We start from the raw sequence: 16,988 nt of genomic DNA on the forward strand, positions 1-16,988 counted from the left end.
CCCTTTGCCCCTCCTCCTCCTCCCCTTGCACCCCGCCTGCGCAACTGACGGCCCCTTCTCTGTCTCGTAGGGCAAGGTCTCTGGCGCCTCTATGAGACCGACGCCTCCACCGTCTACGGCGTCTGCGCCTTCTTCCACCTCCAGCCAGCGTGGCCTCACCGTCTGTGGAGGTATCTGCTCCTAAGATCTCTGCTCCCGCTCCCCTTGGCCCTCCCGGTTCTTCTCCACTAAGGTGCGTTTCTCCATGCCCATGTCTCTGCCGTTCCAGGGCTTAATAGATCTCCTATGATATATGACTTGTTTATGAAGATTTTGATGTGTTATGGCTTGTTCTAGTTTGTACATTTGCGCCCTTCCAGGGCTTAACTTGCTTATGAATACATCTCCCATTGATTTTGATGTAGTTTTAGAGTGGATAGTATGTATGTAGTGGAGCTAGCAGTAGCAGCTGCTTCTACGGCACCTTCTTTGCTGTTCAGCTGTGTCAAACAAAATTCCAATGGCCAACTCATATGCCCTGCAATTTGCTCATGATTATTATTTATCTCACATCACCTTCTCCTCTTTGCTTGCCATGCACTCCCAGCTCCGTCATCGCGACCGCGTAATAGTCCGCGGGTGATACAACATGCTAAAATTCAGTAATTAATCAGTATATATATACCATAAGAGAAGTCTCAAATATTGGGACTATCTTGCCTTATGTTTCAAACTTTGAACTATATACATGACTTCTAATTTATTTTTGAAATTCACAGAGTTAGGACTATCGTGTGATGATGCTAAACTGAGATAGGAGTAGTAGTGGTGGCCATCTAGTTGGACTACTACTGCTAGGACTTGCTCTAGATTTTAGGATTTCTTTTCTTTTAGGATTTATTTTCTTCTAGGACTAGGTTTTTATTATTTTTCTATTGTGATTGTTTTTTGAGCTCTTTCTTTTTCATTTCCTACTATCCTTATCCTAATTATCTTAAATTGTTATGATGTGTGTAACAGGATTAGATCTTGGATTTGCTAGTGGACTTTGGGAGTTTCTTAGCCAGCTTGGTGACTCCATATTTTTCACTATTTCAGCAAGTCTTTTGTAAGCATTAAACTTTCAGCACTACATTTCTATCTTATGTGTACATCTGTTTGCTTCCAATTGCTATATATGTATTGTTGTTACTAAAAATGATGAAGCTCCTGTTAATTGCTATACATATATATGTGTATGATGATCCTCCTTTCCTGCTGTAGTATAACTAGGATATAAAGCACATTGAACTAACAATCTTGTATGGTGCCTAAACTACAATGATTCAGGAACATCAGATGACATAGCATGTGGATATTGACATAGGATGAGTAGATTAATAAGTAGGCCAAAACCTGATATATACCAAAAAAAATTGTATAGAAATATGCTGATTTTTCTGCTCTGATTGTTGCTCAAAGAAATTTAGCAAAAAATGGGGTCCTGGGAGACGCCGCTGCTGCTTGAGGCCCTTGAGAGGCCCTTCGTGTCGTGATGATTTTGCAGGTACCCCGAGAGGCCCTTGAGTTTGCCGGAATGTCGATTAACTTCCGTTCCGGCAAATTCGGGTACTCCATATGTCCAATTTTCAGCAAAGGTCATGCTGAAATTTTCCGCGAATTTTAGCATGACTTTGCTAAAAATCGGACATATGAGGTACTTGCTACTAATGCATGGGACGGGGTATCTTAGTACTTAATTAAGTAGGATCAACTGCCCCTTTATTCTTGCTGCATTAAACCATAGGTGGCAATAGAGCCAAGTGATTAGGCCCAACTTAGAAATTCTCCTCAGCATCGATAAACCCTAGATGATAAACCCAACATAGGTGGCAATAGAGCCAACTGATTAGTGCCAAGTGATTAGGCCCAACCTAGGGTGCCTCGGCATCGATAAACCCTAAATGATGAAAACTTGGCTTTTAGGGTGCCTCGGTGTCGATGAGAACCTAAATGATGTACGCTTAGGCTTTTAGGGTGCCTCGGCGTCGACAAACCCTAAATGATAAAAGCTTAGCTTTTAGGATGCCTCGGTGTCGATAAACACTAAATTATGAGACCATGATCTTGTTCCTTGACAATAACCAACTTTTTGACCAAATTTTTTTCCTATGTAGAGCGAAACATGGCCCACAACGATGAGGCTGGCGTTTCGGGCGGCAAGCAATTCTGGGAGCTGTCCCAAGAGTTGGAGGAAGAACCTCACCGCTATGAGGACGCCGCGGAAGACACCGATCCTGACTACACAACCCCTAGTGGTGTCGGGGATGACACCACTGATGATGGCACCGCGGATGCCACCACTGATGATGGCAGCGCACGCACAGATGGAAGCCAACCAAAGAGGCAATAGAAGGACCGGCGCCCGAACATGCTCGGCACCGTCAGGGAGGAATTTACTGAAGTGAACTCCGACGGGCATCCGATGGCACCCAAACACGTAGTCAAGGGGTACTCGATTCAGCTCGGGTGCATTCTCCGGAGCACCGCCTCGATCAACACCGAGAACCTAAGGCACAAGGACCGAGGGATTTGCGCAGCCTCCTCTTCACGAAGCTGCACGAACGATACAAGTTCCCCGCTGAGTTCGCAAACACACACCTCTCGGGTAATAAAGTGAACGGTGCCGCCCTCACGATGATGAGCACGGCCCTGTCTACTTGGAAAAGCACGGTGAAGGCAATGATTGACAAAGGTGATAGTTATGAGAAGATCAAGGCGAAATATCCTTTGATGAGAGAAGATGACTACAAGGAGTTCAAGATCAAGTGCGAGAGCCCCGCAACCTCCAAATCAAGTCAGTGGGGGAAAGAAATGCGGCAGTTGAACATAGGGGTCCACCAACTTGGTCCCGACGGTTATAGAGTGGCGGAGCCTGTATGGGACAAGGATGACGCGGAGCATGCCGAGCAATGCCTACCGCCCCGCTTCGAGAAATACAGTGACAAGCAGACCAGGAACTTTCTCAGGGCCCGGTACAAGGAGGACCCGGTAACAAAGGAGCTTACCACGGATCCAAAGACCAAGGAGCTTGAGCTTGTTCTGGTAAGGAATACGCCCCCGCGTAATTAGCTACATATGGTTGCATTCTAATTAATCCCCAATATTTCTAAATGGTTCACGTTCCTTCCACAGGACAAAGAAAGCAGTAGCGCGGGGTCGTCTCAGAGCTCCCCTTTCGAAACCCCTTTGAATAGGGCATTGAACGTTATGAAAAACAGGGATAAGCTCAATAAGCCGACGTCAGCTGGTCGTGTGGCTGGCAAAGGCTTGTCCACAGAATGGTCGTCATACTACGGCGCTGGTGGGCGAACGGAGAAAAAGACCAGCTCGGAAAGCCAGTCGCGCGAGGTTGAAGCACTCAAGGCGCAAGTGGAGCGGATTCCAGAGATGGTCCAAGAGCAACTACAACAACAACTGGGATCGATGCTTACCGGCATTATGCCTACCTTCATTCATGGGATAACGACATGGATTGCGGGTGGCCAACAGGGGCTGCCCCCGATTCCCAGCTTCACAGCTAGCAACTCACACAACACGCAGGCGGTGCCATTGGTGTTTTCGATGGCGGCGGTATTGGTGTCTACGGCGGCGGCGCCATTGGTGTCTCTGGCGGCGGCGGTATTGGTGTCTCCGACATCGGCATTGGAGCTTAATGCACCCGGGTGTACGCCGGCCGGCACCTCGCTAGAAAGCGGCCCCTCCGTCAGTTGCACGCCCGCCGTTGGCGGTGCCTCGACATTAGCCGAGCTTGACGGCATCACGGTAACTAAGCCTCTCGGCCGAGGACTTCATCTCCTTGCCTTTGACTGGGCATCCCTCACGCCCTACATGTTTCCGCAGGGCGCCGCCAATGTTCCATGCACTCTCCTGCACTTCATGGGCGGCAAGTTGGTCGATGTCGCCAAGGGCAAAAGCGTTCAACCGGGCAACCCCGTGTTCCACGGTAATCCGATGCCACCCACAACGTATAGGGTTGAAGTGGTTCGAGTGCTGCCAGGCTGCGACGAGCTGTTACCTCCGATTCGACCCGCTGGGGCCGACGAAGAAGATGAGATGACCCTCAGCGCCTGCGTAAGTTGGCCCCTACTTTGGCCGAAGAGGCAGATTCGTTTGGGGGCGGGGGACACCACCCCACAGATAAGACCGCCAGTCGTGCCCGCGCCAAGCCATGGCAAGAACGCCGCAGCGCTACCGGACATGCCGGATATCCCTATGGCACAGGATCCGGACATGCATATGGCACAGGATTCGGACAATGACGACAACGACGATGGTACATTTACCAACGTCGATAAGTACTTTGCCGAACATGGGTACGGTGACGAGTTCTGCGGGCCTCCTTCTCAAGAACCCAAACAAGACGACCGCGATCCAGCTGGTATGGTGGAGAAACCCAATTGCAACAGGCATCGTCTGGCGTTCAGTCTCAGGAGACGCCTCCAGCTGCCGCCTTCACTGAGCCTCAGATAGCGGAGGTGCCAAATATTATCAGCCCCAACACGCTCAAGAAGGCGGTTTGTGAGCAGAACTCGGTCCCATTACAGCAGATCAAGAAGAAGGGCCGGAAACGGCCGACTAAAAAGGCCGCAGGTGCGAGCCAGCCGGCACCGAGTACGATCCGTGCTCAGGACGGGCCACCTTCACCTAAGGATATCTCGAGGAGGGTGCATGTGGCGGGTAGGGCGATGCTACCGACAAATATGCTCAATGCTGCAACCGGTGCTATGCGGAGTCTGCACGACAGTGTTCTTTCTTTGGAGAAGCGGCATCTCAGAGATAATGATGTGGCATACCCGGTTTTCGTGGCCAAGGTGCCAGAGGGCAAGGGCTTTGTGGATGGCGCCATCGAGGGTACGATCGTCCTGCGGTTTGATGACATCTTTGCTATGTTCAACCTTCATCCGCTGCACTACACCTTCATTCGGCTGTTTTCGCTGACTATGGAGATGCGGATCATTAGAGACAAGACCCCCGACATCGTGATCGTCGACCCCTTCTACATGCGTGCCAAGCTCCTTAGCAGCGCTGGGGACCGCCAAGTCGCGAGTTCACACCTCAAAGACGTCATTCTGGCAAACCCAGATAAGGATAACTTCCTTGTGCCTTACTTTCCCGAGTAAGTCATCCCTTAACCGCCCCGTAACATATGATTTCTTAGATTTCGATCGTTCTTTTTTTTCTAACATTCTGTGTTCTGTGCAGTGACACACATTACACACTCATCCTCTTCAACCCGAAATATTCCATGGCCACGTATTTCGACCCGAACCATAACTCCAAGATAGACTACACAAATATCAAGAAAGTTCTTGATGATGTTCTCCCTGGCTACGCCAAATCTGGAGGCACCTTCATTAGGGCAGTTCGTAAGTACGGAAAGCACGTGTTCGCCCACAATACAACGTTCTGCTGCGTCAAGCAGCCGCCTGGCGGTCAGAAGGATGCCTACTACGCCCTCCATCTCATGCGGGCGATCGTAAGGGACCATCATCTCACCTTTTGCTACCAAATAATCTCAAAGATTGGGCCGCGAGCTTGTCGGCAATCCAGGATGCGAACATCAGACATGAATTCTTTCGCATCCAGTCGGAGTTTGCGGACATCATCCATCAAGATGTCCTTCATACCTCGGGGCAGTTCTTCCTCAGATATCAATTGTCCAACATTGAGATAGACAGAATGCTACAAATGCAGGCTGACAACACCAGCGATTTCATGACCATCACGACAGACGGCGGCTTCATCCACGCTCCTGTCCATGAGTCGAGTCGAAAGTAGTGATGTGTAGTTCTGAAACATTATTGGCTCATGTTGTAATTAAACTTTAATGAATTGTATGTCTATTTGGTTTGGACAGTCGTTCAAATTAGATGTAATCGATGCTATTTATTAGTAGGACCATGAATCGTGCTATTACTGTCTTGCTTTTCTCTTCCGATCCTTTTGTTGCATACTTATATATTGCTTATGTATGTATTGTCTATTGTTTGGCTTGTGCATAGAGATGCCGTCGTATGTCGTGTACAAGGGTAAGGTTCCCGGAGTCTACGATGACTGGGAGGAGTGTCGGAGATAGGTTCACCGTTTCAGTGGTAACAGTTACAAAGGGTACACCACTAGGGCGGAGGCCGAATCTAGATACGCCCGCTATCTAGCGGGAGAGAGGAGGGAGCATTGGAGGAACCGGATGAAGATTAGTTTGATGACGATGATGCTCATCGTGATGACCGCAGCTCTCTTCTATGTGATGGTAGTTTAGATGATTGATATCGACTTGTAATGTGAAGGCAAACTTGATACTCGCGGTCTCGAGACTTGATGTTTTATCTTTGTTCGATCTTTTGAATTCGGAGACTAATATGATGAATTGTATTTGGAGACTAATCTTCTATTGTATTCGATGAATCTACTGTTGCTGTGTGCTACTGTCTATATTCTGTCAAATAATATATTTTGTAACCTGTGCAAAAATCAGAAAAGTAAAAAAAACAAATATTCATACTAATGGCGCATCACCACAAGGTGCGCTATTAGTATGCCAAAGGATACTAATGGCAAATCAAGACAGAGTGCGCCATTAGTATGACAAAGTAGATGGTTACATATGGCCCCCCGGGAGGCATACTAATGGTGCACTTCCTGGTGCGCCAATAGCATACCAGATACTAATGGCGCACCAGTGGTGCGCCATTAGTAAAAAATTCTAGTGGTGTGATACTAATGGCGCACTATTAGCATACCAGATACTAATGGCGCACCAGTGGTGCGCCATTAGTAAAAATTCTAGTGGCGTGATACTAATGGCGCACCGGTAGTGCGGCATTAGTAGGCAAAACCAGTCGGCCATTAGTAGGCCTTTTCCTAGTAGTGGAAGGACATGACGGTGTACTCGTATTGGCCATAACGAGTAAAAATGTCGTTTTAGGAATGTCCCCGTTCCTGATTTTGATTTGATGGTAGCCCATCCTCAAATCCATTTTGAAGAAGACTGAGGATCCAGCGAGCTGGTCATACAGATCATTGATCCTCCGGAGCAGATACTTGTTCTTGATAGTGACCAAGTTGACAGGTCGGTAATCTACAACCATCCGATCCGTTCCATCCTTCTTCTTGACGAAGAGGATGGGGCAAGCCGAAGGAGAAGAACTAGGACGGATGAAACCCTTTTTCAAGGACTCATTGAGTTGAATCTTAAGGTCAGCTAGTTCTAAGGGTGCCATCTTATAGGGTCTTCTAGAAATTGGGACGGTTCCTGGAACAAGGTATATCACGAACTCGACATCCCTGTCAGGTAGAACACCTGGCAGTTATTCTGGAAAGACATCCGGGAAGTCTCGGACTACCGGAATATCTTCAAGGTCTGGAAGGGGGTTAGCATTTAGGGAGTAAAGCTGGCGCTTGGCCACTCGAGTTAAGACATTGACTGTCTTACCCGATGGGTGAGTAAGTTGAACGGTTCTAGTGGCACAATCAATCTTAGCATAATGAGCTGACATCCATTCCATACCCAAGATGATGTTTATGTCCGAGGACTTGAGATCTATTAAGGATGCAAGGAAAACAAGTCTATCGACAAGAATTTCATTCCCATGGCTTACTCTAGAAGTTTTCCATTTGGAACCCAGAGTTTGAATTACGATGGAAGTGGGCATGTCACAGAATGTCATGTTATGCAATCGAGCATAGCTCTCAGATAGGAATGAATGAGATGCTCCAGTATCGAAAAGAACAGATGCCGGATGGCAATTCACAAGGAGCGTACCAAGGACGACGTTAGGATCATCATGAGCCTCTCAGCTGAGACATAGTTAACATGGCCACGTGTGGTGGTGGCTGGCTTGGCGTAGAATTCTTTCCTGCTGGCTTACCACGGCCAACGGACTATCCAGACTGGTTGGGGTTGTTGTTCTGGGGACACTCTCGACTGTAGTGACCCGGCTCTCCACACTTGAAACATGTCACAACATTGGGGCATGGAGCAGTATTAACAATGGGGCCACCATAGGGCTTAGGTAGTGCAAACTGCTGGTTGGGGCGAGGCGCCTCAAAGGATGGCCTCGGAGTGAACCTGTGTGGTAGCGCTGTGCTTGGAATCCACAACCGATGCTTTTGAGATCCAGAGCCGGATGAAGAAGCAAAATCACGGGAGTGCTTGCGTGAAGCGTCATAGTCAGCCTGGCCTGTCTCGGCACTAATGGCCTTATTGACCAGCTTCTGGAAAGATGTGCACTTGTGCAGACGAAGATCGCGGTGAACTCGGGGCTAAGTCCCTTGCGGAACCTTCCCTGCTTCTTAGCGTCGGTGGATACCTCTTCAGGAGCATAACTTGCTAAATTTCCAAACTCGCGGCTGTATGCATCCACAGTCAGTCTGCCTTGGGTGAAATTGCAGAACTCTTCCCTCTTGCGATCCATGAGACCTTCCGGGATGTGATGCTCACGGAAAGCCTCACCGAATTCAGCCCATGTAGTGATTTGGCCAACCGGGCGCATAGCCTCAAAGTTTTCCCACCAAAGGCTTGTAGGGCCTTTGAGGTGATAGGCAGCATAGGTAACCTTATCAGCTTTGGCTACGTTGGCAGAACGTAGCTTATGGGTGATGCTGCGAAGCCAATAATCCACTTCGAGGGCTCGATGGAATGATTAAACTTTGGTGGGTACAACTTGATAAAGTCCCTGATTGACACCAAGTCGTTTCGCTGATGACGTGCAATGTTCTGCTCAATCCGCTCCAGCAAGCCGTTAGTCTCACTCTTGTTTCTTTCTGCCTCCAGCATAACTTCGGCCAGAGAAGGCGGGTGAGGTAGATTCTCATCCCTAACTGCACTGGCTTCCCCCTGCCCCGGGGCAGCAGGGTTGCTGCGGGTGTTGACCATCCTAGGAAAAACAAAATAATGGTTTAGACAAGGATGGCACAATCTTGGCAAGGAAGTACAGAATGTAATGGATAACATGGAAAGCTGAGATGTTCATTGCACAACATGGTAATATAGAAACTGCCATATATACCATCGGTCATACACACCGTACATAGTTTAGTACAATCCCAGGCATTCCAAGCTCATCGGAGGCATCTCATTGGAGTACAACTACGGTGAAAGACGTTACATCTCATCGGAGGCATTCCAAGCTCCTATACATTATTTTCTACACCTCCGGAGCGTGATGCACACCAAGTCGTATCCCACGGTCACGCAGGACTGTGGAGAATACAACTATTACAGTACTAGTGAAACTACTACTAGCTCAGACAACTTCGTAGTAATCCTCATAAACGTCACCACCAAAACCTGGAAGTGGAACATGATCATATGGGAACAGACGGTCCTGTGGAGCTTGCGGGCCATAGGGACTCGGATGTGGCCTTGGTCCCACAAACGGTGGAAGAAAGGGACCACGAGGAGGGGTGATGCCTCCTACATCACGCCAGTCCATAGAATGTGGCAATCCAGACCGTACGGGGTACAGGTCCCTCATGTCCATGTATCCCGCCTGCACAGCAGGTGCAAACCAAGTCAAAGTGGCCCAATGATCAGAACGAGAGTTGAAGAGCTCCATACGCAACGCATGATTTTCGCGGTCCTTATCCTCGAGCATCTCGGTAGTGGTGCGGAGTAGTGACTCCTCATATGTAGAGTCATAGTATAAAGCCTGATAGTACCCATGTGCTCCAGGGAGTGAGGCTGGCATGTAGCGAAAATCGGTGTTCTGGAGCAAAGCAGTTCTGGGTCGAATGATAGTCATCATTGAGTAAGACGCATCCTGCACGGACATCTCGATAGTGACCCCAAGTCCATAAGAGTAGTGGAGGGGTTCAGTGGCTCCAGGATAAGAGGGATATATCTTGACGGTACAAAGGTATTGGCTCTGGTTGAAATCTCGGAACTGCTCCTCGACGGTATACTCAGGATACCATCGATATCCTGTCTCGACCATCACTCGGACCAGCATGGCCATGTGACCGGGTACATCGAGGCACCGGGTCAGACGAACCACTTGGTTCTGGGAACGGGTGGCCGTCTGAAAGCACAGAATAATGCAAAGGCATTAGAATTTTCTAGGAGAAATCGGACAACATAACGACTGTAAATGCTCAGAAAAAGATTTGAGACATTCACAACAGTTTTCAAAAGCACTCAACAACATCATATCAAGGTTCTGGTTCAACTAAAACATACTAAAAGTAGTAGAAGCTGTACTGAGGCTTGTAACAACAATCCTATAAGCTACTACGGATTAGTAACACGTGAACCTGATAGAGAGAAGAGAGCCTAGTCCTTAACCCACGTAGAATGAGAAGAGAATGACTCAGATCAGAGGGCATAAGGTAAAGGAGTAAAAGAGCCTTACGTTCCATCCCACAATCATTTCCCTACATGTACCTAAAGCATTTCTAGACTCGACATTGACCAATTTGGCTCAACGAACCTATAGGCAGTTCGGCTCTGATACCAACGCTGTCAGGACCCCGATTCGAAGTTACATCGATCTAGCCGGTAACACCTCATATCACTTTGTGGCCTCATGCGCGGTATCCCCATGGGTGTCGCCTTACCGTGGCCCGGGACCGTTTGCGCCTTTTGGCTCACATATATGATAGTGTCGCTAGCATCCATATAACAGAGAACCCGGGCCGACATGGCTAGTCGTGAACCCAAAGCGGCACTAACCTATGGGGACAAGCATACATGTATCACATCGAGCGTGTCGGTCATCGGTGTGTGAATCCGGGCTGTAGCACTGGGCTAACAGGACTCTGGGAACCCGGGCTATAGCAGGCTAGGTAGGACTCCGGATGTCACCGCGTGACATTTCCCCAAAGGGACAGACACAGGAACAAAGTGAAACACATGCCGGCCAGTCAAGTGTCATAAGCAGTAGTGCTGGGCTAGCAGGAGTCCCGTGAACCGGGCTGTAGCGGACTACTATGGCTCATGGAGGCACTAGACTACATTTGCCCATAAGAGAGGCTGCCAAGGATAAACAACTAGATTGTCAGATCCCACACATACCAAGCATTTCAATCATACACACAATATGCTCGATATGTGTAAATACAACATGGCATCACAACAAAACTCTACAACTCAAGTACTTTATTTAAAGGCTCCAGAGAGCCATACATGACATGTTCATATAGGTAGGGGTCACATGACCCAACACTCAAGTCATACAAGCATACAAGCACATGCAGAAGCAAATAAGTCTGAGTACAGACACTAGAAAGAAAGAAGGCTTGACGAAGCATGTCTATCTACATAGGGCCCTCCATGGCCAGAATCACCACCTGGGTGGCAAGTCACTCAGCAATGTCGAGGTCTACATAGAACCCATCGGAGGGGGCTGTGTTGTCGTCTGAAAACAACAATTCAAGAAACATGAGTACAAATGTACTCAGCATGACTTACAAGAGATTCTACTATACATGCTCATTCTCAAGAAGGTGGTGGAGTTATTGCAGCAAGCCAGCTTTGACTCTTCGCTAAGGTATCCTACGAGACACCACTTGTAAAATAGTTTTCGCGCATGAGTCCACTAATCACCAACATAAGGATCCTCCCTTGTCATCCTACGAGAGGGCCATCCCTGGTACTCACACTTATCTTGAGTATTTTAGTAGTATCCATTAACTTGTCTATGAACTATATTGCAAACCAAGTAGTCCTTTACCGCGGATGCGGCTATTCGAATAGATGATGTTAACCCTGCAGGGGTGTACTTTTTCACACGCGCTCTCACCACTTACCGTTGTTTACACGACATGTACTGGGCAACCTTCAAGCAGAAGCCCAACGAGGGTGTCGGCCACGGCCTACCTAAACACTCAAGTCTCTAGTCCCGGTTTATCGCCTATTCAGGTTCCATCTGCAGGGAGTCCGGCTGAGGTTTCCACATACGGCCCCGAACGATGTGAACAGGATTCCTAAGACACCAAACGGGTGACCCGGTACACCGTGCCACGGTGTATCTACCGCATCATAGCCCACCCCTAGGGTCAGCGCTACGCACGGCCGCCAACACATAACCTACAAACAACAGAAACTAGTTGCAACTCCTGGACAGAGTACTAGGGTGGTGAAGAAGCCGAGAGGGTCAATTAAGGATCCCAATGCATGGTAGTAACTGATTCTTAAATCACACATACAGATCTCAGTTCTTAGGGACGGCCTCAATGAAACAACCCACCATGTACTCCTACATGGCCTATCATCGATACCTTTACCAAATCATGTTCAACACATCCCTCACATTACCGACGTAATCATTTCGCTCTAGCCCATCACCCAGATGAAACAGACCTGACACAACTCTAAGCATAGTAGGCATAGCAAGGTAGGAAACACATACATGGCTCAATCAACTCCTACACATGCTAGTGGGTTTAATCTAGTTACTGTGGCAATGACAGGTCATGCAGAGGATAAGGGTTCAACTACTGCAGCACACAACAGTTTGAAACATTGTTGTCTTAATGCAGTAAATGAGAGCAGGAGCGAGAACATGGGATTGTATCGATATGATCAATGGGGCTACTTGCCTGATGGAGTAGTAGTAGGGTACTGCCCTTCAGTTAGATACTCGAAAATATCCTCGAAGGCAGAACCTACCACGAAAGACACCACAAAACACAATCATCACATGGCAATATGCAACAATATGATGCATGGTATGACATGGAAATATGAGGTGTCCTGCCTAATGCAATGTGAAACAAGCTGGTTTGAGTCTATTTGAATCAAGGATTCAAATGAAAGCTTATGTTCTTAAGCCTTATAAGTGCATTAGCTTGTTTCACCTAAACAACAAGGTTAAAGTGTTTTGTCATGCATGAAACCACTACAGATGGAAAGATTGAATTTTTCTTATCAAATTTCATATATAACTCTTTGCATTTGGAGTTACAGATTAAAAGTTATGAATTTTTGAAGTTTGTAATATTTTCTGGAATTTCTTGTATAAAACTAATTCTTGTAATTGAATTATTGCGTCAGCATTGTGTCAGGGTGACGTGAGTGGTCAATGGGGCCGGTCCAGGTCAAACCTGACCAGTGGGACCCGTGTGTTAGTAGTTAATTAACTAACTAAATTTAGTTAGTGCTAATCTAAGTTAATTAACAGAGATGTCCCACTTGTTATAGACTCAGGGAAAGTCAACCTGGGCCCACACGGTGTCAACCAGGTCAAACTCGCTGGCGTGGCCAGACATGGCGGAGCAGTGCGGGTTTCGTGCTCTGGTGACCAAAACGACGGCGGAGCACATCTACGTGATGCGGGGAGTGAGCTGATAACCCACAAGTATAGGGGATCACAACAGTTTTCGATAAGTAAGAGTGTCGAACCCAACAAGGAGCTAAAGGTAGAACAAATATTCCCTCAAGTTCTATCGACCACCAATACAACTCTACGCATGCTTGACGTTCACTTTACCTAGAACAAGTATGAAACTAGAACTACTTTGTAGGTGTTTTCGGAAAGGCTTGCAAGAAAGTAAAGAGCACGAAAATAAAATTAGGGGCTGTTAAGGTAAAGAAGCAACTAAAGTAAATGTAGCAAGTGTGGAAAAGTGGTGGTAGGAGTTGCGGAATTGTCCCTTAAGCAATTGACTAATTTACTAGATCGATAGCAAGTATTATGTGGGAGAGGCCACTGCTAGCATGTCATCGCTTACTTGGAATTCTATGCACTTATGATTGGAACTATCAGCAAGCATCCGCAACTACTAATGTTCATTAAGGTAAAACCCAACCATAGCATTAAGATATATTGGTCCCCCTTCAATCCCTTATGCATCAATTTCTATGCTAGGTTGAAGCTTCTGTCACTCTTGCCCTCCAATACATAGTCCTATCAACATACAACTAACCCTATGGTGTGATCCACGTGCGCGGTCATATGATGGGCACCAAAGGACAGCAACATTACCACAAGCAAATTAAATCAATCATAGCAATTCATTAACCACCGATAGGACAACGAAAATCTACTCAGACATCATAGGATGGCAACACATCATTCGATAATAATATGAAGCATAAAGCACCATGTTCAAGTAGAGGGTACAGCTGGTTCCGGGAGAGTGGACCGCTATAGATAGAGGGGGAAGGTGATGGAGATGTTGGTGAAGATGGCGGAGGTGTTGGTGAAGATCGCGGTGATGATGATGATGGCCACGGCGGCGTTCCGGCGCCACCGGAGGAGAGGGGGAGAGGGGCCCCCTTCTTCCTCTTCTTCCTTGACCTCCTCCCTAGATGGGAGAAGGGTTTCCCCTCTGGTCCTTGGCCTCCATGGCATGGGAGGGCGAGAGCCCCTCCGAGATTGGATCTATCTCTTTGTTTCTCTCTGGTTCTGCGTTCTCCTTTGTCTCTGTTTCACCGTTTCGTATATATATGGAGATCCATAACTCCGATTGGCCTGAAACCTTCGCCGTGATTTTTTTTCTGAATATTTGCTTTCTTGCGGAAAAAGAAGAGCGTCAACCGCCTTACGGTGGGCTCACGAGGGTAGGGGGCGCGCCCTAAGGGGGGGCGCCCCCTGCCTGGTGACCACCTTGGGCACTAGTTCGTGTTGATTTTCCTTTCGAATTTTCCATATTTTCCAAAAATAAGCTCCATCCGTTTTTATCCCGTTTGGACTCCGTTTGATATGGATATTCTGCGAAACCAAAAACATGCAACAGACAGGAACTGGCACTGGGCACTGGATCAATATGTTAGTCCCAAAAATAATATAAAAAGTTGCCAAAACGTATATGAAAGTTGAATAATATTGGCATGGAACAATCAAAAATTACAGATACGACGGAGACGTATCAGCATCGCCAAGCTTAATTCCTGCTCGTCCTCGAGTAGGTAAATGATAAAAAAGATAATTTTTGATGTGGAATGCTACCTAGCATAATCTTGATCATATGTCTAATCATGGCATGAATATTAAGATACGATTGATTCAAAGCAATAGTCTATCATTTGACATTAAGACAATAATACTTCAAGCATACTAATAAAGCAATCATGTCTTTTCAAAATAACATGGCCAAAGAAAGTTATCCCTACAAAATGATATAGTCTGGCTATGCTCCATCTTCACCACAGAAAATATTCACATCATGCACAACCCCGATGACAAGCCAAACAATTGTTTCATACTTTTGATGTTCTCAAACCTTTTCAACTTTCACGCAATACATGAGCGTGAGCCATGGACATAGCACTATAGGTGGAATAGAATATGATGGTGGAGAAGACAAAAAGGAGAAGATAGTCTCACATCAACTAGGCGTATCAACGAGCTATGGAGATGCCCATCAATAGATATCAATGTGAGTGAGTAGGGATTGCCATGCAACGGATGCACTAGAGCTATAAGTATATGAAAGCTCAAACTGAAACTAAGTGGGTGTGCTCATGAAGACCTATGGCATTTGAGGAAGCCCATCGTTGGAATATACAAGCCAAGTTCTATAATGAAAATTCCCACTAGTATATGAAAGTGATAACTCAAGAGACTCTCTATATGAAGAACATGGTGCTAATTTGAATCACAAGTGTGGAAAAAGGATAGTAGCACTACCCCTTCTCTCTTTTTCCCTCGTTTTTTTGTTTTTTTGGTGGGCTTCTTTGGCCTCTTTTTTTATTTGGGCTTCTTTGGCCTCTTTTATTTTTTTTGTAAAGTCCGGAGTCTCATCCCGACTTATGGGGGAATCATAGTCTCCATCATCCTTTCCTCACTGGGGCAATGCTCTAATAATGATGATCATCACACTTTTATTTACTTACAACTCAATATTACAACTCAATGTCTAGAACAAAGTATGACTCTATATGGATGCCTCCGGCCATGTACCGGGATGTGCAATGATCTAGCGTAGCAATGACGTCAAAAAATGGACAGGCCATGAAAACATCATGCTAGCTATCTTACGATCACGCAAAGCAATATGACAATGAATGCTCAAGTCATGTATATGATGATTACGGAAGTTGCATGGCAATATATCTCGGAATGGCTATGGAAATGCCATGATAGGCAGGTATGGTGGCTGTTTTCAGGAAGGTATATGGTGGGTTTATGGTACCGGCGAAAGTTGCGCGGTACTAGAGAGGCTAGCAACGGTGGAAGGGTGAGAGTGCGTATAATCCATGGACTCAATATTAGTCATAAAGAACTCACATACTTATTGTAAGAATCTATTAGTCATCGAAACAAAGTACTATGCGCATGCTCCTAGGGGGATAGATTGGTAGGAAAAGACCATCACTCGTCCCCGACCGCCACTCATAAGGAAGACAATCAATAAATAAATCATGCTCTGACTTCGTTACATAACGGTTCACCATACGTTCATGCTACGGGAATCACAAACCTCAACACAAGTATTTCTACAATCCACAACTACCCACTAGCATGACTCTAATATCACCATCTTTATATCGCAAAACTATTGCAAGTAATCAAATATATCATATTCAGTGATCTACAAGTTTTATGTAGGATTTTATGACTAACCATGTGAATGACCAGTTCCTATCATCTCTCTAAATAGATATAAGCTAAGCAAGAGAGTTCAATTCTTTCTACAAAAGATATGCCCATGCTCTAACAAGTATAAGTGAAGCAAAAGAGCATTCTACAAATGGTGGTTGTATATGTTAAGAGAAACAGGCAATCCAAACTTCAAATGATATAAGTGAAGCACATGAAGCATTCTATAAACCAACACTCAAAGAATATAAGTGAAGTGCAAAGAGCATTCTATAAAGCCGTACTCAAAGAATATAAGTGAAGTGCAAAGAGCATTATATAAATCAACCAAGGACTATCTCATACCAGCATGGTGCATAAAAGAAAAATGAAAACTAAATGCAAAAGACGCTCCAAGACTTGCACATATCGCATGAACGAAACGAATCCGAAAACATACCCATATTTGTTGAAGAAAGAGGGGATGCCTCCCCAGCATCCCCAAGC

This window comes from Triticum dicoccoides, chromosome 4A, assembly GCF_002162155.2.
Source record: "Triticum dicoccoides isolate Atlit2015 ecotype Zavitan chromosome 4A, WEW_v2.0, whole genome shotgun sequence".
In the NCBI taxonomy this organism is placed as follows: Eukaryota; Viridiplantae; Streptophyta; class Magnoliopsida; order Poales; family Poaceae; genus Triticum; species Triticum dicoccoides.